The sequence below is a fragment of the Solea senegalensis genome, linkage group LG15 (genome assembly GCF_019176455.1).
Source record: "Solea senegalensis isolate Sse05_10M linkage group LG15, IFAPA_SoseM_1, whole genome shotgun sequence".
Classification (NCBI taxonomy): domain Eukaryota; kingdom Metazoa; phylum Chordata; class Actinopteri; order Pleuronectiformes; family Soleidae; genus Solea; species Solea senegalensis.
In genome coordinates this window covers 15,773,380-15,797,548 of record NC_058035.1, presented here as the reverse complement: position 1 = coordinate 15,797,548, position 24,169 = coordinate 15,773,380, and positions in this window count along the sequence as shown.

Genomic DNA, 24,169 nt, shown 5'->3' with positions numbered 1-24,169 from the left:
CACACACACACAGGATCATGCAGCACTTTGACATTTGCAGAGAAGGTGATGACTCACCTGCACCACAGGACTGAGACTGTGAGACAAATGTCTCATTGATACTAAAAATTAGACCAAAAGACTTATATAAAACATTAAACATATTATTTTCTGGATATATAAAATAAAAATAAGTTTATAGCTATAGTCCCTTGACCAGGGAGTATAATAGTAAGTCGATGTAGTAGCACTTCAGCCTTGTAAAAGTGCTGAAACTAGCAGTAGGAGTTGTGCCGTAAGTGACGTGCGGTGCTCGAAGCTGCAGCATTAATATAAGCCGCACTATTTCAGTATAAAAACCACTAGAGGAATTACACAGTGAACAGCAGTCCACGAGTGCCTCTCTGGCGAACCCCTGTAATAGTTAAACCTCTTTAAAACATGACAGTGCCTGCAGTCTGACGATTCATCTCTCCCTGTGCATAACTTTGCAGTGATGTCTTCATCAGAGAGGCATGTAGCAAGCTGCTCCCGTGATCCGTTTAGTGTCAGCAGAAGTCCTGCATGTCCCCTCAGGTAAGCCTCTGTCAGACTCCAGACAGATAAAGCAATATGAAGCATAACAAAGTATCCGAGAGTTCCTCCTTGAGGCAATCTGGCAGTTTGTTTTTGCCCAAGACCTGTCATATTCTGAAGAAAGGCTTAAAGTGGGGGAATAACCCCAAGAGATGAGCAAATGGTGTCAGACAAAAACCAGACATTCAGCCGTATGACTTTTAAATAGAAATATGCACTATGTAAGTTGTACCCAGTGGCCTTGGACAAAAAAGGTTTACCCATCAAGCTGAAGGCAGGACAAAGCAATGTAAGTTTTACAACAAATACATTTATTTTGTAGTACTGTAAATGAAACCTAAGCATGAGAACACAAAATCAAATGCCTTGGATGTCAGAGGGAGAGAGGGACTGGCTGCATGCCACCAGCTTATATAGTGTAACCAAACCAGGTTTACCTGATGACCCAACTCTGCCCATTAGGTTCCTGCAGCTTCTCAGCCATAATACGCCATTTTGTGATCATGTGGCACTGTGCATGTGCAGGATGTTGTACACAGGAAGTGGATTCTCTCTTTCCTCCTCTGCTTTTCAGAGAGTCTGACAAATGAGATATAAGAATGGTGGACAGTACTGACGATGAGATGAAACTGAAAGTTAGTGTTCATCCACTCGACATGTCCACATTCACCAATCAGGAAGTGAATGTGGGTAAATGTGTCGTTTTTTTTCCAAAGGTCTCAGTTCTTGCCCGGTCAAATAAAAACACTTCACTTTAAGTGCACTAAAATGCTGCAGTAGTGTGATTGACAGGCATATCTGGAGTGTAATTTGCACGTTTTTTAAATGTAAATGGAGCAGTAAGGATGCAGCCTGAGAGGTTTGTGACAGTGTCCTGACAAATCACTTTTTATCATAATGATAATGACCTTGTTTTAAGTGGGATGGTGTTGACAGGGACACAGGCCTTTTATATATATATATTTTTTTTTTTTCAAACTGGCTGCTGAGTGACCATCCAGGGTGGGCAAGGTGTCAGGCGGCCTCTTGGGTCCTCAGGCCATCTGTTTTGGGCCCTACTTTAGCAGGGGAGATGTGTGGCTGTTTTCTGCCTAATTAGGTCCGGTAAACAGGCACTCATCAAAAAGCAGCTGCTAACGTCCCCATTAAGATACAAACACACACAGAAACGCTAACACACATGCACAAGGACACAAAAACAGACGTGCCGTAGAGATAAAATCACACAAACACATTAGTAATGGCTGTGTTGATGATTAAGGTCAGATCAGGGAGTGGACTCTCTCACCTTGACCACTCGATCCACGCAGACGTCTGAGACCTTCCCGCTGTTTACGTGTCTCGTTACAAAGTCGTAAGAAATGTTTAGAAATCCTTAATGTTTACCGTTGTGTAGCCCGTGTTGTATGAGTCAGGCGAACGTGTGTGTGTGTTGCCCATGTGTGTAAAGACGGAACAGTTGCCACATTATCACCTCCGAAAAATTACAGGGAGCATGAGAGTGCAAACAATCCGACGCCTAATAGCACAATTATGGAGCTGTGTGTGTGGATCATTCCCATACTAAAACACAACAAGCCAACGGGAGAAGCAAGAGCCACATTTTCACACCTCACACCCAGCCTCCTTGTTTGTGATTTCACACAACAAAGTTGTAAACTGGAGGGAAATATACTTAACCACACTGGACGCTTGCCAAATTTCCATAGGGCATTAGCAACCAACTGGTGCAGGCTCATTAAAGAGCAGAGAAACCTATAACCATTAAAAGGCCATTAGGCAGCATGTAATTTTGTGGAACTAAATGGCGGAGAGTAATCAAAAGCACATGAAGCCCAGCTGGGCGACTGGGCAAACTGTTTCGATTAGGGAGGAATCTATCATCGACAATGGCAGCTTTTTGGGGGGTCAATTTTCACGTGCACTCGATTCCTTCCTTCTGTCACTTTCACTCTTGCTCTTTCTCCGTCTGCAGTTTTCTTCTTAGCACTTCTTAGGATTGGGATCATTATTGCAGTTACACTGCAGCACACATAACAATCTCCATAGACACCTGTAAAGCAGACACAATCACATACTGATGCTGAAAGAAGTAACATTATCCATTCTTGCCTCCACTAAATCCTCATGTCAGATATGGACACCGCCTCCAGAATGTGTGTGAAATTCAGGGGCCAAAGGTTAACATGTTTTTATCATATACTGTAGCTCTAAAATGCAATATGAATTTATTCAGGTTCCTATTGGTGTTATTTAGACATTCACAGAGCAAAACAAGTTGCAGCTGTCACATTGATTTTCCTGCATAGGTTTTCAGCTCAACCTTAAATTCACTTATGCTGCAAAGATGTAAAACGCCATATGAATTTCTCCACAGATTATCAGATAAATTGCTAAATATGAATAATGTAATAACAACTGCATCTCCCATAGTGCTCACAGTGCATCTACAATTCATCAGACAGCACACACGGCTGCATCAATATCCTATTTCCTCACCAGTAACTACCCATCAGCGATAATACACTGACACTGACAGTTACTGTGTGCAGGGGTTATTTGCCAACTTCACTGCGAGTTTCACTCCAGGTGAAAGCAGTTTAGAGAAGGGCGACTACCCTGGGCCTTGTAAAAGTCATGTCAATTTCTCAGAGCGGCTCCCTGCAGTGGTGAACGGTGTCCAAGAGAAACTTTATTATGTGTAAAATGTCGTTAGGGACATATTTTTCTGACTGCGCTGGCTTTGGAAGCCATTTTGACAGGCCAGACTCTGATTAGTCAAATTAGTTGTGAATTTGGACTGTGATGCCTTTCAGGAGGTAAAACAAGTGGCTGCCACCTTGTTTCAATCAAACACTCACACTTCACACTCAGACCAGAGTCATCTTTTCTACATTAAAGCCCGAAGGGCTTCAGAATACTAAAGAGAGGCTGAGGAAAAATATGTCAAATATGTACAATGACCTTTAGAGTCAAAACATTGGAGAAGCGTATTATACTCGGTGTTACATAGGGTTCATGCACATCCACATTCACAGACATAACTGTCCCGCCGCCTGCTTTGTTAATAACATTGAACCTTTTTGGTTAATTAAAGTGTGGCAGCAACAGACAGAGATTAAAGCTTTTATGACATCCTATAATACATTTATCATATATATCACCATCAGTTGTATCCGTATTTCTCAGGGGTCAGAGCGGACATACATTGATGTCCACAAAAAGACATTCCTTTGTGTAAAAGACATTTCAGCTGTTCGGCTTACAACCTATTAACCAACTGCACACTGCCCCTCTATAAAATGTATTCATTTTATTTGTGTATTGTTTCATATAACTTTTTATTCGCTGTTGTCCTATGATTTTAATATACACTGTCCTTGGGTGTGTATTATCATTATAATTAATTATTATGGTGAAGTGAGGAGGAAAAACTCCATGTATGGAGATGTAAGACATAATGATAATGTAAGACATTTACGTAACAGGTAACCATTAGCTCTACTGAAAATTTTCTGTGTTACTTTAAAGGGTTTTTTGAAGGTTAAGACTTGGGGTTAGTGTTAGAATTGGGTTAAGGTAAATGTTAGGGTAAGGGTTAGGGTTAGGTATTATGTCTATGAAGTGTCCTTACTACGAATACTGCGCAAACGTGTGTGTGTGCAGACCATAGGAGAACTGAAGATACTGAAGATGACAGCAGGATCACCGTGTGGAAGACGTGGAGGAAGAGTGTGAAGACGATTTCTAACAGTGAGTGGAGGAAGGCAGGAGAGACAGAGACAGACAAGATGGGTTTCTCCTTTCAACACTTCATGGACTTCACATCTGTCTCTTTAACCAATCGCAGCAAATATGAAACATCAGAGCTTCACACACTGCTCATTCTTCACAGTGAGACTGTAAGAAGGCTTTGGTGGTCAGAGGGAAATCTAAAACCATTGCTCACTCACTGTCCTGGTGAGGCACAGCTGATACAAATCTTTCTTTTTTTGTTTCATTCTTTTCTCTATTATAATGTTTTTTTTGTACAGTTAAAAAAAAAGAACTAGCAATCGAGTCTTTTATTACTGAAAACTTTTCAGACTCTTTGTTGGTCACTCTTAAGAAGCTGAGCACAACATTAGCACGACGCTCGCATCTAATCTCAAAGAGTGCATTCACACAAATGCAAATCTACTCCAATGGATTTTTTATTTGTTTGGATTCTAGAGGACATGCGTAACAAATCTAACTCTGTTTAGTTAATTTCATTTCTGTCAGTCACTGACATAAAGCCAAGACTTTTAACGCGCATGCCAGTTAATCCAGGAAATGAAGGGGATAAAGTGTTTGCCTCGTAAAAAGGTGCATGTCTTTGCAAAAGAAAGTAAAGTTGGAGCGCACAATTCATTACCATTCAATTTATTGCCTTCCAGAGACACTGAAAAAGCTGTAAAAGTGCCTCCACTTTATTTCAACACGGCATTTCTCCTTTTCTGACACTGCTTTCCTTTAATATTTCAAACCATGACATAAGCATACTGAGACTTTTTGTGAAATACAACTACAAATGCAACTTTTGTGAACGACAAAGCAGCACTTTACAACCACCACACATTTACTTTTGCATTTTTTCCAAAATTGCTTGATTGATTAATGAAGCATATCTCAGTGTGAGTCATTCGAATACGTAAGAAGTTAGAGGGAATGCGTATTTTATCTTGCAGTGACCAAATATTAATGACACCTGGAGCCACTGGTGACATGAAAGTATTCTGTTGCCTCTTGAATCCTTGTGAAACATCCAATTTGTGTAGCAGGACATCACTCTGACGTATAATTTCATCATATTTTTATGCATTACCAGATACGCACAGTATACTGTATAGTTATGCACGAGACATCACGGATGGCAGGACATTCAGTGCTGCTGTGCACAGCTTCTTATAATGCCAGTGACAGTGTACCGTATTATGTAATGACAGCTGCTACCTACACCGCGTGTCCTTTATCAGACTCTTTCAAGAGGAGAGGGGGTTTAGTGGGGTTACGTGGCATGATCAGGTGATGCAACATCTCGTATCTCTCTGATGGAAAGCCTGTGGCTCCCCTCAACTGTGAAAGTCAACTAATTACATATTCACATGTTCCATAAGTAATAAATAGTAAGGAGTCAGGTGCAAATGGTAACTCGGGGCTCATTAAGAGGTCTACTCTACAGAGATTTTGGCACTTCAAACAGTTTCTGTCCATTTGAAGTTTTCAAGGGAACGTGGTGAGTTTTGTTAATGCCAAGTGGGAGAAGAGACGGCCTGTGGATGAGACAGAAACCAGCCAAGTAGGCGATGTAAGCGTTGGTGGTAGAATTTGTTTCACTGTTAAATAACATATTGCAAGTAAATCAACTGCTGTTAAGGGAATATTGGGAGTTCATCCACCAAGATAAGTTGCAGGTGGCACAAAGATTTGCATCACCACAAATGCATAACAAGTCAAGTACACACCCATGGAGAGACACGCCTCCTGGAAAACAGGGAAGTGCATCTAAAATGTTGGTGGGTAGGGTCATGGTTAGTGGGCGTGTTGCCCCTGGGGCGTGTTTTTCCAAGTGGACAACCTTCTTTGGTTGCTGTGGCTGCAGTTTCTCTGATGATGCGTTTCCATTATGGTACAGTTCAGTTTGGTACAGTTCGGTACGGTCTGGAATGGTAAAGCCCTCTGACAGGCTCGCACTTCAGTAGGCGGGGGCACGACAGACAACAATGGAGCAGTTTGTTTTTTCCTGCTCAGTTTGTGGCTGTTTATCTCAACAAGACTTCAAGCTTTATGAGAATAGACTATGGGCACTGGTCACAAGGTAGCTATGCTTTCTGTTGCCCAATGAGTGGCCGGTCTTGGGTTTAGCTCCACCCGTACATTACTGGAATGGTTGGGCCCGGTTATTTTGGTACTATTCCTAATGGAAACCACACCAAACCAAACCGTTCCACTCAGTGGAAACATGGATTAACAAGGTGCAGGTTGATGATATCAATAAAGAGTGCCAATAGCTTACAGTGTCACATTCTCTTCATTCCCTGACTATACTAATATTTGCTTCTTGCACTACATCTATATACATTTCCATGTGAGACTTCACACCACATCATGCATGCAAAGGGACGACCATGTTATCATACACCAGGTGTAAATGGTATAGATAAATAATACAAGTACAAAACAGCAATAGTACATTTTTGCATTCAGTCCAAAGCAAGGAATATTAATTTTTACTCCCGCTGTCTGTGGAGAGGAATTTAAAAATCATTACACCGATGAAAAGCTTTGATCAGCGTATAAAGTTTTAACTCACAAGCTGAGGATGATGTCTGTGTCACTTTGACCCATCATGCTGGCCGCAGCACATTAACAATGATAATAAAGTCATTATTTTGGCTTTCTTCTGCCACAAAATTTATGCTTAGCTGACAGAAAGAAACTCCTCTGCTCTGTATGAATGTGATCTGAAGACCTGCCAACAGGTCCATTGCCTCAAACTCTCTTTCGGTCTTTGAAATAGAAACTATTTCAGGGAGTACAGGGGTTGATGTCTGACTTAAAAACTATGTAATAAAACTGTGTGTGTTATTTTACCGCAGGGATTTCAGACCGACTCCAACTCAGAAGTATCCAGAGCCAAATAATGAATACTGAATCCATCCTTAATCACACATAGAGCAACACAAGTGGAGATGCTGGAAAATGCAATTTATATAGATGAACCAATGTTCCAAGAGACACTGGTAGCATTTATACACCCTTTTTGGAGATTATGCATGTCTTTTTAACTATTTGCAATGATTTACATAATTTCCTCAAGCCTGGGGTATCACAATATCAAAACAGTAAATCTGATTTAGTCTGTGTTGCACATAAGAAATTCTCCAAATGTTCTTAATGTGTGTGATCAGGGGTAGTTAAGAGCCCGTTTCAATCGCGCTTTCTCGAAATTCCATTGAAATGCTACTAAACTGTTTTCTCTACATTTATTAGCCACAGCAGAGTTGCCAGGAGGCATTTGGCGTGGATGGCAGGTGTACAAATACAAAACTGTCACTCCACAGATTGAAGATGACATCCATAGTCCAGTCTGTGGTTAGTTTAGGCAACGGTTAGAGAAACATATCTTAAAATGTCTGAGGTCACCGAACTTTCGCTATATTAACAGTTTATGATTGGTCTCTCAACTCAAAAATATAACCATAAAATGAAATAATGCTGTCACCAGTGTATGTAAACCTTTTGATATGTTCAAGGTCTTTCATGATTTGCCAGATATACAAATGAAGCACATATTTTGATTACATTAATGACAAATCTAATTCAATTGCAATAACAACTCTGGCAAAACACGTAAACTATTGCAAATGAGTTGTATATAAGTGTAAATAGTGGTAGACACGGTTCCGTGAAACAAACATGCCAAACTCAGAGTGAATCAAACAAATTCCACATGTGAAACCAGGCAAAAAAAAACTATTTTAAAAATAGGACTTCAAAAATTAGTATTATTGCTTCTGGATGGATCCAGAAAGCCTAATCTAATATTTTATTTTGTAATATTAGGAGTTTTCCACAGTTTCACCCCCACCGCTATGATCAACATCACTCAATGTTCATTTCTTTTTTTTAAACATTGAATCACTTGGACTATTGGCCCACTCTCAAAGGTTATGGATGTTGTCATATTGTTGATGATATTCAAGCAGAAATTGCTCAGTATTCCATTGGAAAACTAAAGAGGCTTCATACCCCAGTGGAGCCTCAGTGTGGGTATTTCATGCAATGGAACAACTCTATCTGTCTTCTCAGCTGGCTCGCTCGCTCCCTCCCTCCCTCCACCTCCTCGGCACTGTCTGACTGCTGTGTCCCTTGGCTGCATCAAACACTTAAGCCCCTGACTAGTCTGATTTACTGGGATGAAAAGGGAGGACGATGTTAGTAGATGAACTGCAGTTATGCTCGATTTCACCGCTGTCCTCACTCCTCCGTTACAACTAACAACACTTCACCCATCGCACAACAAATCCACCGCATCAAGCTCTGACATGCGCATGCAGGACTCCTCGCCAAAGACAGAAGACAGTTCTGCTGTCCCTGCCACTGCAGACACAACCAATAGCTCATAGACCAAACAAATAATTAGCATCTGACATGACAGGAGGCTCTGATGTTAATTATAATGCGAAGATATCCAAACAGTAATTTCAGAATTCATTCCACATGTGATCATTCACAATTTTTCCTCTGTGGTGTTTCAGGTTCGAATTATATTTTGTTGTTTTTGATTAAACTGTTTTTGTTTTTAGTTTTTAATGTTTCTGGGTATTTAATATTGAAATTCTGCACCAGTGAACTATATAGTTCTAAAGTTACATATTTAAAAAGATAGTCACCAGCCACTTTATTAGGTACACCTGTTCAACCGCTCGTGAACACAAATATTTACTCCGCCATGTAGACATGGTGAAGACTAATTGCTGAACTTCAAACTGAGCGTCAAAGTGACAACGTTTTTCAGAATTTGCCCATCTCCTGGGGTTTTTCCACACATGGTTCAAAAAAGGGAAAAAACAACAAAAACAGCAGAAGACAACCTCACCAGCCACTCTTTCGGTACACATGATACCTCATAGTAAGACTTGAGAGAAAGAGAGAGAGGTAGACAAAATGAACCAACCAAAAATCAGCCAAAGTTTTTTTACATCTTAAACTGAAACATACAAAATGAGGTGCACATGGTTTTAACGGAGCAATATGTACAAGCAAAGCTATAGCATCACCTTCTTGTCCCTTCCTGCCTCTTCCCTCGCATATCCCACATTTCCACATCCACATCACACTGCTATGAACGTGTGGGATGTGGAGAGGCCCCACTATACGGCCACATTCACACTCACTACATCATATCTGTTGCTATAAGAACACAGAAACCCAATATCTGGCGTTTCCCCAACGGTCTGCTGGAGTTCCCACCCACCCTCAAGGTCCACCCTTGGCTTCAGCCCCATGATTCACTGAGGAGAGGAAAGGCTGAGAGGAGACATGTAATCCATTACTAGTGGAGACAGAGGAGGGCAACGGGGAGGATAAGGAGGGAAAAGATGGTGTGTGGGGGGGGGTAGAAGAGGAATGGAGATGGTGGAAGATATGTGGGATGGGAGGACTGGAGGAAGGGGATTTTACTGTACTGGTCTCCTACAGTTCATAACATGACTCCTGCAGGCAGAGTGGATATTCTGGGGTGAAGCAGAGTAAAATATGTCTTCATCCTTCAAAGGATTCATTCCTCAGCAGACAAAAAGATACATTACTCAATGCCGCAAGAGCTATGCTTCTGCTTTAGGTTTCCGATAGGTCCACCAAAAATTCAAAGCAAAGGCTATTTCTTACATGTTTTCTAGCAAACCTGTCTTTTCATCATGTTGAAAGATCTATTGAAATAGTGTCTACATACATTGCAACAACGGAAACACTAGTGAAAAGAAGCTGAAAATATCTTGCCATTTATTCTATTACTTTGGCCTTTAGGCGTCTTGATTCCTCACTGCCTCCGTTTCTCAGGCAGAGAATGAAAGCACACTATGTGATACATAAAAAGGTAATGTTGCCATGCAAAACAGGATTCTGGTCCAGGACCATAACAGTGGAGGCTTTGCGTCATCATTGACCAAACCCTGCTGCTCTCCTCAGCACAAATGGCCTTTGCCAAATACCTGTCATGGCGTCTCTTCCTCCTCCTTTAGCTGAAGACACAGCCACATCCGCAGTTCTGTTTTACAGTCTTGTTTCTTCCATTTTGTGTCAGACATCTTGAGGTTTTCCCTCTTCTTTACAAGATCAACTGCTTGCCTTGCTGCACCTACTCAGCGTTTGGTCCTTCTCCAGGGAAGCTAACAATCTGACCACCATGCCTTTGAGTTGGGTTCAACTATTCCAGTCTGCCTTGAATCTGATGAATCTGATTTCCTGCTGCCAGTATCATTCGTGTCAGCCAGTTCTGTTTGTTTGCCAGATTCTTGACCTTCTTGTTTGATCTGTTGTCTGCCGCAAACCGGACATTTTAAACCTTTATGTCAAGCATGTAGTTTTGGGAAAAACAAAGTCTCTTCCATAACTGTAATAAACACTATTTTAGTATCTTTAGTATTTTATGCCTTTTCATTTTTGCTTCTGTATACCAAATTCCTGATCCTGTTAATAAAACTATACATGTTGTATGATGAAACGGTTTGTTTTCAGAATAATGCCTCATTAAGATTGTAGTGCCTAACCCGAAGAAGAGCCAAAACCAGCATAATTCAGTCATTTGAGGATGAGGATTTAGTGATATCGAGGGGTGAAGGCGCATCTTGCTAAGAACTAAATACCCAAGTGTATGAGACATTACGGTGGAGGTCAGGCAGCATCAAAACATAAAAAGTCCTCCCTGGATCTAGTGTTTGAGTTGTCCTTTCTAGGCAACTGTACAAATGTTCCTGATGATAATAAACGGCTCAGTCTAAGGTAACAAACAGAAATTTGAATAACCATTAAATTAAAGCAATGAATGAGGACTTGGAAATCATAAAGAGTCTTGTGTTGTCCCATATTACAACCTCTATCCGACTGCTCAATACAGGAGTGACTCGCACATGCTGCGTTCGAGTGTCCCTAAATAACCACAGAGAATCTCAAACCAGCGCCTCTTAAGCCTCTCAGTGTCACCCGGAAAACCCTGTCTCCTTTGCTGCTCCAGAGGATCCCTGCTGCTTTTGTGGTGAGTTGCCTGTTTTTATTTATATCATCAGCAGGGAGAAGTGGAGAAAGCTGAGATGAAGAGGTGGGGGTGGAAGACACCGACCCCCCCCAGCCCCCTCCCTCCCTCCCTCCCAACACATACTTGGACAAGAAACTCCAGAGATGCATTGCACCTGCTGTGGCTCCTGGCACGCAACGCTCATCTCCAAAAACACCTTGTATATTATAGACGTTACATACACGTGCACACACACACACAAACATTTTTATTTCATCTATGTCTATGTTACTTTCTCTTCTTAAACTTTTTTTGATTCACTTATTCAAACTCGTTTTTAATGAATGATTATGTCACAAGAAGTCTGGTGAATAATCCGACTTCAAAAAGAACACGAGCATTATCACAAGGGTGTGGGGGTTGGGGTAGAGGCCCAAAATGCATTAAGAGAGTTACAGTGATGATCATTTTATCCATTCTGACATGTAATCAGTCATCACTTCCTTGTTTTCCATCAGCCCCTTGCATCAAGTTTCATTTTATAAAGTGTCAACACAGACTCAGAAAGTACACCAAAGTCTCTGATTGCCATCGCTACTCGGATGCTGACAGTTTAATCTTAATTCCCTGATTCAAATGATGCCACATCCTATTTTAGATCCCTCCTGTCATTAAATCAGTCCACCGCTGCCCACATTATAAATAAAAATCTAAGTGGATGCTGATAAAGATCTATAGCTACACGCTGGATATGGTTACATGATTAAAATAGAGATTTGCTGGTTGACATGGTTTTTTTCTTCTTCTTCTTCCCTGGTATGTGGTTACTCATACATTTGTGGTATGTTCTAAAAATGGTGGTTAGGGCCAAAGGTAATTGCTCGTCTGGAAAGCTCCATTCCTGTGCAGGGTTTTGGCCAATCCAGCGAGGTGCATGAAGGATGGAGATGAGGGGATTGTTTATTTATCAAATGTGGTTATTACCTCTGTCAGGCCCCCCTCTTTTTTTTTTAAATCTCAGGCCTTTGATTCACTGATGGCACTGTAAAAGTGTTTTCCCAGTCAATTTAAACCTCAGAAAACTCAAACAATAAACAGGCCGCTCAGAAAGCTAATATTTTCAGAATTTGATATTTATTTTAAAGGCGATGTTGGACGAGCCGAGGATTATGTGTGTGATCAAAAAGTGCTTTTGCTCTGTTCAGCCCGCACAGCTTTCAAGTCTGGCCACTTTCAAATAAATACGGAGAACGGCCCGAAGTTTAAAATCACATACAGATGATGAGGGCTGATGTGTGCAGTCACATGCTGTGGGAGCCTGTGTGCTCACTGCAGGAATATAAATGGAGTTTTTAATTGTTTCTGACTCAGGTCTGTGGGCTGGGTCTGAGTAAAGCCAATTAGGAGACTGGAGGAAACAGTGAAGGATTGTCTGCGGAAAAGGGCTATGACTCTCTGGTACAAGCAGGGAGACGGTGCATGTGTTATTGCACATACACGTGTCTGTTTGTGTGCGCTTTGTGTGCGACTACTGGAGCGTGCTTTGTGTCTGCGTCCACGCGTGTGCACGCGAGTGCTTTTCTGTCAGTGAGAAAGTGTTTCTGACTGTGTGTGTGTGAGTTGGAGGAAAATGCCACATGGCATATCTGATTACGTCGTGCAACGTTGTTGTTTTTTTGTACAGTATTTTATTTTTTTATTTTTTTGCTTTTTCCCCCGTGACACTGAAAGCCTTGGCCGCTGCAAAAGTATCTGGAGATTGAAATCAGACCCAGAACTCTGGTCAGACTTGGAATCGAAACAGAGAGAAAAGCAATGCGAGGGAAACCAGCTCTTGGGTTTTATATGACTTATGTGGTGCTTGAATTTCACCCATTGTTTTGCATAGTCAAAACAGTGTTTCGGGATGAAGAGAAACGCGGTCAGTAAAATTTATGGCGCAGCTCACCAATGTGAAACTTCATACAGCATGTGAGGTTGATTTTCCGCGTAGCATGTGTGTCACTGGGTGCTGGTACTTAGTCTGCAACAGTGCCACTAAGACAGATCCCTCCGTTTTTATTGTATTTGGCATTCTAAGTAAATCTAAATCTGAAGTACTTTCAGGAGGCCGACAGAAACAGGAGAAAGAGAAGTACCTTCAGGGTCAGCAACACAAACACTTTGCCTTTGTCTTCCAAGTCATGTTGTTAATTACATGCTTACACTCGCTTGTATTCTCACTGGAAAGCTTATAATTATTGTTTTCTGTAGTATGCTACGAGTGGATGTTGTTGCCAAATGCTGGTACTGGAGGCAGGGCCTTGCTTCCTTTGTTTCAGGACTAATCCTTCACTGCAAGAGTTGGCAACATATTTAAGTTGTTATTGAGCAATAATTCCACAATAACCCTCAATGAAATGTAAACCTCTGACTTCTGTCAAGAGACTATTCTACTAAGCAGCTGTACGTATAAGTCCTTTCAATAAAAAGGTCACTTTTCCATAACTGCCTACACTACAAAACAACCTAAACTTGTGTCAATATTAAAGGATTTTAAAAAAATATATGGATTTTCTTAGGTCATCAGGTGCATATAAAACTGGGAGTGAATAACAACTACTATTTTCTGGCGATCCAGTGCACATGAGAAAACTGTGAGAAATTGTTCTATTTTTTTGTATTCATCTCAAACTCATGCCATGTACCTTTCATCTGTCATGTACAGGAAACAGGGAACAAAACAACAGAATTCCCTGGCAAACCGAAATAAAACATCCTCATTTAACAGTTTACCAGTGAATTCCTCTTTTTAAGTATTACTGTGGTGTTAGTGTTCATGTGGTAGAATATCTGTCATGGCTGCTCGCTTTATTTAACTGAATCCCCACAACCCGGTAGAGAAAATAAACAAGAAGCCTCTGTTTATACCTCATATATTTACAATACTGTGCTATTATACATAATGAGGTCCCCAAGGTTTGCATGGTGACAGCGTGGTGGTTGTTAGGTGGCAGCTATTCAGTCACACTCACTCAGGTCCCTGGTGGCCTTCACACACACACACACACGGAGAGCAGAGAGCACCACAGTACCACACTCACTTTACCACTGCTGCTCAAAAAGCACATTATCCTCATCTGAATGAAACCGTGTCAACACAGGTGCAGTGAAGTATGAGGTACAAAAGGTTTAAACGCTGCTTTTTTATTAATGCGTGTCATGTCTGCTTGCTGTATGTTCATGCACGTGTGTGCCTGAAAGTGTGTGTGTGTGTCAGTGTGCATATGCAGCATATGATTTACATGGAAGTGTGTGTGAATCTGTGAATACCTGTGCTTGTGTGTGGGGGGGTGGATGACCTGATCAGTGTCAGCATGTCCAGCTGGTGAGGGCTAGTGTTTCCTCTGGCATGAAACCTCTGCTTGGATCATCAACAGGGAGGGGGATGTGTGTATGTGTGTGTGTGTGTGTGTGTGTGTGTGTGAGTCCACGTGAGTGTGTACATGGTTGTAGTAGGCTGTGATTCAAAGGGTTAAGGGTTAGGCATTTAGTTGTGATGTTTAGGGTAAGGGGTTTGGGAATGCATTATGTCTGAGGGTCCACACTAAAGTGTGTATGTGTGTGTTAATGTATTTTATTCATTCAGTGCAAAACAGAACTGATGGATGTTTCAGTGGCAGAATCAACATGTTCAACAAGAGTTTTAAGGTCATGGTAACAGTGGTGGAGAATGCCGTGTTTCTCATATAACGCATTTTTCCTACATATCCACAGATTCCCTCATAAACTGTATGAAAATAGAAATTAACTTCATCTCTGTTGTGGATTTTCAAAAGGTCCATTTTGCAGGATGTAGGGAGGATCCATCAACACAAACTAGATATGACAGTATCATGTTTTCATTAGTCTGTTATCACCTGAAATTAAGAGCCGTTGTGTTTTCATTTCCCTTAGAATAAGTCCTTTATAATTTCACCAGGAGCAGGTCCTCTTTCATGGAGTCGGCTGTGTTTGTATAATAGCACAGAACTGACAAAACAAACCCTGTAGAGCTTGTGGGTTTATGCTACCTGGAGGCCAATGTAGTTGATTGCAATATGCCACTTCACCCCTAGATGCCGCTAAATCCCAGACACTAGTCCTATCCATGTATTTCAAAACTCTATTTAAGTGAAGTTTGAATATGCACAAAATAAATGTGATAATTTAAAACTTTGCATTCACAAGTTCAACACCTCGATTCACGGATATATGGCAGCTAGCATTTTAGCTCATATGGCATTACATAATGCTTGGATAGGAAAACCCAGTTATTGAGAATAATTTGCTTCAGACATTTGCTGCATTAGCTGGTAGAAATAATATATAAAAAAAGCATCTGTAATAGTTTCAGTAAATATGTATGTAATTACTTGTTGTCATGTCTGTGTGACTTAAAAGAACGCATCCGTTATTAGTTTCTGCAGATGTCATTGAAACTCAGGACGACAGAAGGACGGGGTAGCAAATGAAAAATTAGAGAGAACACAAAGAGGTGGTGTGTAAGTGAGAGGATGGCGCAAAAACACAATAAAATACATGAACTGCATGCGTTCACCCCAACACCACAGTGCTGTCGACATTTACGACAAAATGAAAACTCCACTTTTGCTCTGATTTATAGTCTTAGCCGTGACAAAAGCTCTCACTTTTGCTCACTTTTCCCAGTTTTAATCTAATTTGCAGAGGGTCAACGTGCTGCCCATAAACAGAGCAAGTACAAAGAGATTGATGATTCAAAGTTAACACCCTCTCTGACTATTGTGTACACATTTTTTGGGGGGAAGCCATTTATTGTCAGTGAGTGAAACGCGCGGTGCCGCAGTGGTGGAGAAGGTGCGGTAGTTTTATCCTTTGCAGGGCAGAGGGAACTGATGAAAAGGTCTTAGGAGGTGTTTGTGGATGTGAGGGCGAAAGTAAATGTCAATGCATTCATAGGCCACACACGGTCACCACACTGCGCACAACCACACTCCCAAATCCTAAAAGAATTGCATAAAGCAGGAAGACCTTTGAACACAATGTGGGAAAAGAAGAGGTTTGCATACAAATCTGAAAACACACAACCACAATATGTAATGTAAGCATGTGTGTGCGCAATAAAAACACCCTCTCTTAAATATTCACATGCAAATACGAACATACAGTACAACCACAACGTGTACATGTGTGTGTGTGGGAAGTGACAAACAAGTCCCTGAAAAACAAAACTGTGTGAGAACAAACACATACAGGGAGCGTTGACCTTCACCACCACAGACACAAACATCACTGCATCGGAGCCTCCGCCGCAGGCTGGGTTACACACACAAAACACTGTTATATTACTAATCAAACTAAAAGGCAAGAAGACATTTAATAGATGATGAGTACAACAGGGAAAGTGTGGTGTTTAATTGCATAAGCACCATCTCGGTTTGTTGCGATATCAATTAATGTGAAAGCACCAGTTTGACCACTGTCTACATGACCACATCCTAATCTGAAAATCATTTCAAAATGTTTGTCCTAAACCAGACTGGCTGAGAAAACCAAAGAATACAAGATATATATATATATATATATATATATATATATATATATATATATATATATATATATATATATATATATATATATATATATATATATATATATATATATATATATATATATATATTTTTGTTTTGTTTGTGTGATACTTAAAAATGACATTAAATTACATGATTATTACATTTTAATAGACAGACTATGTAAGTGTGGGTAATAAGCACACAAAACTATCACTAGCACTGTATCATGTGATCTTGACGAACAAATTCATTTAAGCCATTTAAGTTAAGGATTTGTTGAAATTGAAATGCTTTGTTAAATCAGATCATTTTTTCAATCCTGACCTGAAAACTCTCTTGATTTATGAAAAACACAATCTTGCCACAAGCACCACTGAGTAGTTGCTATGAAACTGTGAATTTCACATTTAATTTAGTGATTTGCTTCTTTTTTTTTTCATGTGTGTAGATCTTTCAGATGTCGATTAAATAACCGCGCCACACTATTCTTTTTATTTTATTTTTATCAATTACTGACAATGAGAAGGAGCAAATCAGCTAATGCAAAAAAGAGTTTTATTGCCATGAAATAAAATGTAATACAACAGCATCAGCAGCAAACTCTTGTTTATTTCCCTTACAAAAATCCTGTTCATCCAACTTAGTTCCACACCATATTTCTCCTCTAGTTATCAACACTTCCCTTCAGGGGGGCCCCCCACTTTGAGAACCACTAATGTCAGGTTAGGCAAGCACTGTCCTCATAAAGGAACCAGTGAAACTAAAACTGTACAACCTCTGGTCTCTGGTGTTCAAAATCAAACACATAACATCCACCACAACATCCACACCCATTGTATTGTACTGTAATCTACGAAATGTCTAACAACATGATTCAGGAAATTTATGTCAGCAAGGACCGACGTTTAAATCAAGAAAACACTTCAAAGAAAGATCAAATACTTGGGTGAACAGTGTATGACGATTTCCTCAAAATACCCATAGAATTGAGTTCAAACATGGGACAAAGAGAGAGAAATGACTTAAAATACACAAGAATGAGGGGGATGCGCCCGATGGCTGCTGTCGCCCAATCAGCTGACTGTCGCGGGTCTAGCTCCACCCGTACCACACCATTCCATTAGTCTCATATATTAAGGGAAGGGTACAGAAAAATGTAACGATTGGGAGCAGTTATTTTGGTACTACTCCTACTTCACAAATACATTGTATTTGTATTTGCTTAAGTAACTTTGCCAATAGATGTTGCCAAATCTTTCACACTGTACCTTTAAGAGACATACTGGGTTCATCAGAACAACAATAACTGAGGGTTTAAAAATGGAAAACTACCTCCCATCTGAAAATATCATGTGTGACCAAGCCATCAATTCACCTCAACCTCTTCCTAACGTGGATTTGTGTTGCTCTTACTATATTCACCACCTGATTTTTTTTCCTACTCTTCCCAGACAGCATAAACCACATCCGTCTTAAAGTCGCCTTACAATTAAAAAGAAACATACAAGCTGTGGTTTGTAATGGGCTCCTGGCACGTATGACCTGTCGAGTCATGTCATCCTTGTGTGTGTGTGTGTGTCCAACTGGCATCACACTCACGCTAACGTATGACCCCGACCTTACATATCTCCTGCAGCTGCACTCAGACAGGGAGGGGGGTAAACTGGTGGCTGGGGAAGGATCCTCTTGTTCTCCAGGGGGCAGTTTAGATGGTCACGGCTTTCCCTCTGTGCCACTGAGGCATTGCCACTGTCTGTTTCACATTTAACATGGCCGCCCTCCCTTTCCCTGACACACACACACACACACACACACACACACACACACAGAGAGAGAGAGCCAACACTGACATTGCCTGTTTCACATTACAAACACATGCATGTGCATGCATACAGCACATACATTCATCCCACACTGTATGACAAGCATGCAGATTTACACATACACACACACACACACACACAAACACCTTCATCCCTGTCTGTTTGACATTAAAGCTGAGTCCCTCTGCAGCAGAAGGCGGTTGTTTATGTAGATATAAACTATTGCTCTAATTACCCCATATGTAGTCCTCCAAAAACAATGACGCTCTCTGATGAATATTTAACGACTAAATTCTCTCTCTCTCTCTTTCACACACACACACACACACACACACGCATGATAATGACATGTGTGCACACCATCAAACACTGCCTGATTAGAATTTATCACAGACAAGCAGCATTAAAAAAAAGGCCCAGCCCCCTTATTCTTCCCCAACAGTTATTGTTGGGGAAGCATCGCTTTTTTTTAGGTTATGTGCATTATCATCATTTCTCAGCAGCGACATCCAGCACTTAGAGCTGAAAAGAATGTACACAAACAACAACAATAATAATAATAAAGAATAAAAGATTGAGACATGTAATGATTCTCATTTCAAGTGACTTCATCAAAACTTCTTGAGACTGATGTCGTTGTGGTGGAGTCGATCCACAAACCTATACTAAATACTGCTGATTCAGTGTCATTCAGGAATGAGAAAGAAAATATAAATATTTCATGTAAGTGAGTTGCCTCTTGCGTCTAGTATTTTTGGTTATGGTTGCACATGTAAGACAAGCATTAACGTGAGAACAAGAAGGACACCCGGCAGAAAGGAGTATGACGTGGTGAGGGAGGTGAGGGTGAAACCCTAGGCTCGAGGGCTGATATTTCAGTGGGTTAAGATGAGCTTCTCTGTCTGACATAAGTTAGCATGAAAGAGGGAGATGACAGCTTCCTGTGAAGAGGCGACAAGATAGTCTTCAGTCAGATGTGGAGGGCGAGGCCTCGGTGCTTTACTCCTGTGCATGCAAACACACACAGGAACCAGCTATGCACATTCCAATAAGATATTAACATTCATTTGACCTGGTTTAGCAAATTAACACTGGCTGCATTTTTTTTCATGTTCTCTTGCTAGCGAAAAAAAGCTGCACTGTGCAACTTTGGTGATAGTTGTTGTTGTTGTTGCTGCCAGCGTCCATGAACCAAAATAATGTAACACTATTTGTATGCTTGCTGTGTCCTTGAAAACAGACTCTTTTAAGCAGCTTTGTCAAACCTGACTGAGGGAGCGTTTGTTTGTATACAGCAGCGGGAGTGCAGATGCAGGCGGGGCACAAAAACTTTATCTTGACAAACTGCAGAATGAACAGTGATGGAAATAACAGCATAAAAATAAACAGCGTTACCAATGACATTAATTTTTTTTCTAAGCAAATATGCGGCTAAATAATAAGCTGTTTTCTTCCGACTAGGATCTCTCAGCCGTGCAGGAGCTGCAGTTTCGTGAGGGGGGCGGGGACAACCGCATAAGTAATGATGATTGGATAAGGTAGAGTAAGAGCTGGGCGGGCATTCACACACAAACAACCAAGAGACACACTCAGTGATGGTGAGCCCAGCAAATGATTAGATAGCGTTTTCAAACTGGAAGTAAAGATATTAACTTTGTCATTGGGATAAAACGCAAGAATGTTTAATGTACATTATGCACAGGTCCAAAAAAAGGATTGCAATAGTTACTTTCCCTGGTTACTACTTACTTTTACGATGCAGTAACTCAGTTACTTTCTGGGAAAACTAATTACTTTTAGTCATGTGCACAACACTGTGAATGATTGGGTTTCTTTAAGTAGTAGAATTTACTTCATTAACTTTTCCTGGCAACTCCTTTGTGTTTTCAGGCATACTCCAAACTGAATCACTTCCTGTGTGCAGCACAGAAATGTTGCCGGGCAACACGAGATTTAAACACAGAGAGAGTTGACACATTGTATGATTTTTTTTTTTTTAAAAAGAAAAGTTTAAATGAAGGTTTTGACTGCTTCTTTTCCCTTTATGCTAGCATATGTTGTACTGTAATACTGTGCTGGCACAACAAACAAAGTTGCAGTGAAGCAAAAGCAAGTCAAGACATTAAAGACAAATTGTTTGATCTAAAACATATTGTACATGAGCCTTGATGAGGAAAATCTGTTAAAAGTCCTTTCAAGTTGGGACAGGACACTTGTAGTATGTGCCTTCCCATAAGACGTCGTCTAATAAATCCACACATTCTGACACAACTACTCATATTTCAAGGCATACCTACAAACCCATATTTATAAACAAGCACATGGCATTGGTCAACTAAATGTAATGTTTGTAACATGCAGTTTCCATCTGCCTTTTTAACCCCTGGGACACATGATCCACCAGTGTTTAAGGTCAGAGAAGTTGCACGGTCACGATCTCTCTTCAAGTCAGATAGATGAGCTCTAAGAGAAAATAAACTCCCCACTGTATCTGATGAGTGAACGAGAAGGATCAGGATAAGCTGAGCTTCAAACTTTGTAATTGTATTGAGATTAATCGCCTTCAGTATGTGAGAAAATAAACATGAATGCACGCGTTATTACAGCGCTCACATAAACATGCCTACGTACATGCACATGACAGCTCACACAGACAGCGTGGTTTAAAATGTAGTATTAAATATTTATCGACTAAAATCAAACTATTCGTTCAGTTGTGAATATCTTTGGCTGAGTGCAACAATAAAAAAAATATTAAATAGTCATACACCTTCAAAATAGTGTGGAAGGTGGAGAAAAGACTTTTGTGAAGGAGAAAGACAAAGGTAGAAAAATAATAACAACGTAATTATGTAATTATCCCTTCTATTATCTGGACACCTGAACAGGACGATGGCAACAAAAGGTGGAGGTGAAATCCAGAGAGTCATAAAGGAAAGGTGAGAGAGGAAGGAGAGGTGTGTCATTGGAGCTGAATAAGTTCATCTGAGCCCTCGAGGAAGCAGCCAAACTTTTGTGGCTGTGATATGGCTTCTGGATGAAACTCAGTAAGAGGAGAAATATAGGCTAAGAGTTTGGGAGGAGCCAGCACGAGGGTTATTATTCAAATAGATAAATAAGATAAAATAGTGTTGCTTTTGACACAAATAAAGACTTTTGCTCTCCACTAAGTAGTGTGTGGCTGCCTTCTCAGCTCCTTTACTCAAACTTTTACTCTTATTTATGGCTTTTAAATGATCACTGAATGAACTGGCTCTTGTGTTTTTATGTTTTAGATACATCATTTGAGGGTCACCACGAATGTTGTTGTATTCCCATACAACGACAATAAAGGCTTTCAGATTCTGATTTGTATCAGGAAAGTGAAACACATGGATATTATCTACATACCAGACATTTGCAAAATATTGGCAAGACAGGTCCTATTCAGCTGTGGCTCAAACCTCTCTGTGGACTATTACTGCTCATTAGACAGACCCCATTCATTTTTACCAATTCCTGATTTAGAAGGAAATGAAAGAAAAAGTTGGAACCATTATCTCAAAGAACAATAGTCACTCTATCCCTGCAAGTATATCCATGACCTGAATTTACCAAATCATGGCAGCCTACATGAACAAAATTTGGCTGCTCACTGGTCTTTAACATGCAATATTAATTCTTAAGCATGCATTTTCTGTAGTTTAATAGTGCTCACTGTACCTATTTACTCACAGTCAAGTTTCATTCAGTTTTAAAATAGCTGTACAAAACCTCGCTTACACGCAAAATGAAATGCAGAATGACAGAATAAGAGAGCATATGCTGCTGTAAAACCAGTAAATGGTTTTGTTTAATTTAGGTGCAAAAATGAAGAAGAGAATTAAGAACAAGCATGAATGTGGTGAATGTGTTCCATGTTTAACACAAGATCCACCAGAATGGATTTTTATCATAAAACAACAAACTGTTATTGTTGAAGAATGAGCAGTTGCAGCCCCGACTGTTGTGGTGTGCGCTGAAAATGATGACGATGCCTTAAAGACATTCATGTACATTTAGATTTTTCAGCAGGTTCAGTCACCCCTGCCTATGAAGAACAATTACACAGAAGTCAGTAAGTCAGTAACAAGCTAAAGAAAAACCCCTTCTTGCTTTGGTTGGAGCCTTACTTTTAACTGACACGTTTCCCCTGGTGTACCTCAGGAACACAGGCACTGTGGTGTTGGTGGATTTGTAAAAGTAGACATGTTGTGTACAGTGGAGTGAAGTCAGGCCCAGAGGGAACAACACGCCTGCCCTTCCCTGCACCTCCACCTCCCCAGTGACCTTTCACAGAGAACAGCTCTGGCAGATATTACAGCTCCTATCTCACCAGGCTCTTAAAGGATCAAAGAAACCAGCGAGACCTGGAAACACAAAGACACACAAGTGACCTGTCCTGTTACACTAACAAACACACCAGAGACACGTTTATTTTTAGCCTAATCAAAGGCAAATATCATGCAAAAGCATACCCAGAAAAATTTAAGATCAACTGAACTTCACAAACTCAAACTTTATAAATGATATGGTGGAGAGTAAAATAGCCCAAACCCATACAAAGATACACAAACACACCATACACAGGCAACTCCTGCTCTCTCACACATCTGCACTGACGTAAAATCACTCCAATTCCATGTTCCTTTCCGTAACTGCTGTCCTCAGGGACTAACGATGGGAGTGAAGAAGAAGAGGATAAGAGGATGAGAAGGGCGCCTGGAGCCTAAGATGAGTTGGTTTTCACAAAAAGAGTCATCCAAGCTGCCAGTCCCTGTCTTTTCTTTTGGAGAAGTTAATCCCCGTCCCTCTCCCACTAGATATGATCCCTTGTCTACAGGAACCTACTGGCATGAATAGAAGCAGGTGAACTGTCTGGGGATTTTGTCACTGGAGGAGCGATTGGATTCCACAATACAGAGATGAGCCCTCTTTTTTTTCATGGGCCAGCAGAGCTATCGTTTCCACAGAAGGTCCGGTGATCAGGAATCATAGCTCTGGATGGGACTTCTATAACGTGAGTGCGCCTGAGTGAAATGTGAGCATGAGCACATCTGTGTGTGTATGCTTTCATGTTACAGGCTTAGAGATTACAAGCTTTTTCAAGAATACCACATTTTGAGGCTCTTTTATGACAAGTATGCTGTAGGACTGAGCTGGCTCCCACTTTTACTGCTATCTGTAACAGATAATATCCTTTCCCTGACAAATGTCCCTGCCCTGGGCCTAAGTGCCTAAAGGATGTAGCAAAAATGCTTTGATAGTAAGTATACCCAAGCTAAGTATCAAAGGCTCAGTTCAAGGCCTTACAGGCAAAGCATGTGTTCTTTAATATCATTATAATGGAGATTTTCTACTAAATTGCCCAAAATACGTTGCAGCAAATCAATGAAGACCTTTGACATTTTGGAAGTATGTTTATGTGTAATTATGACCAT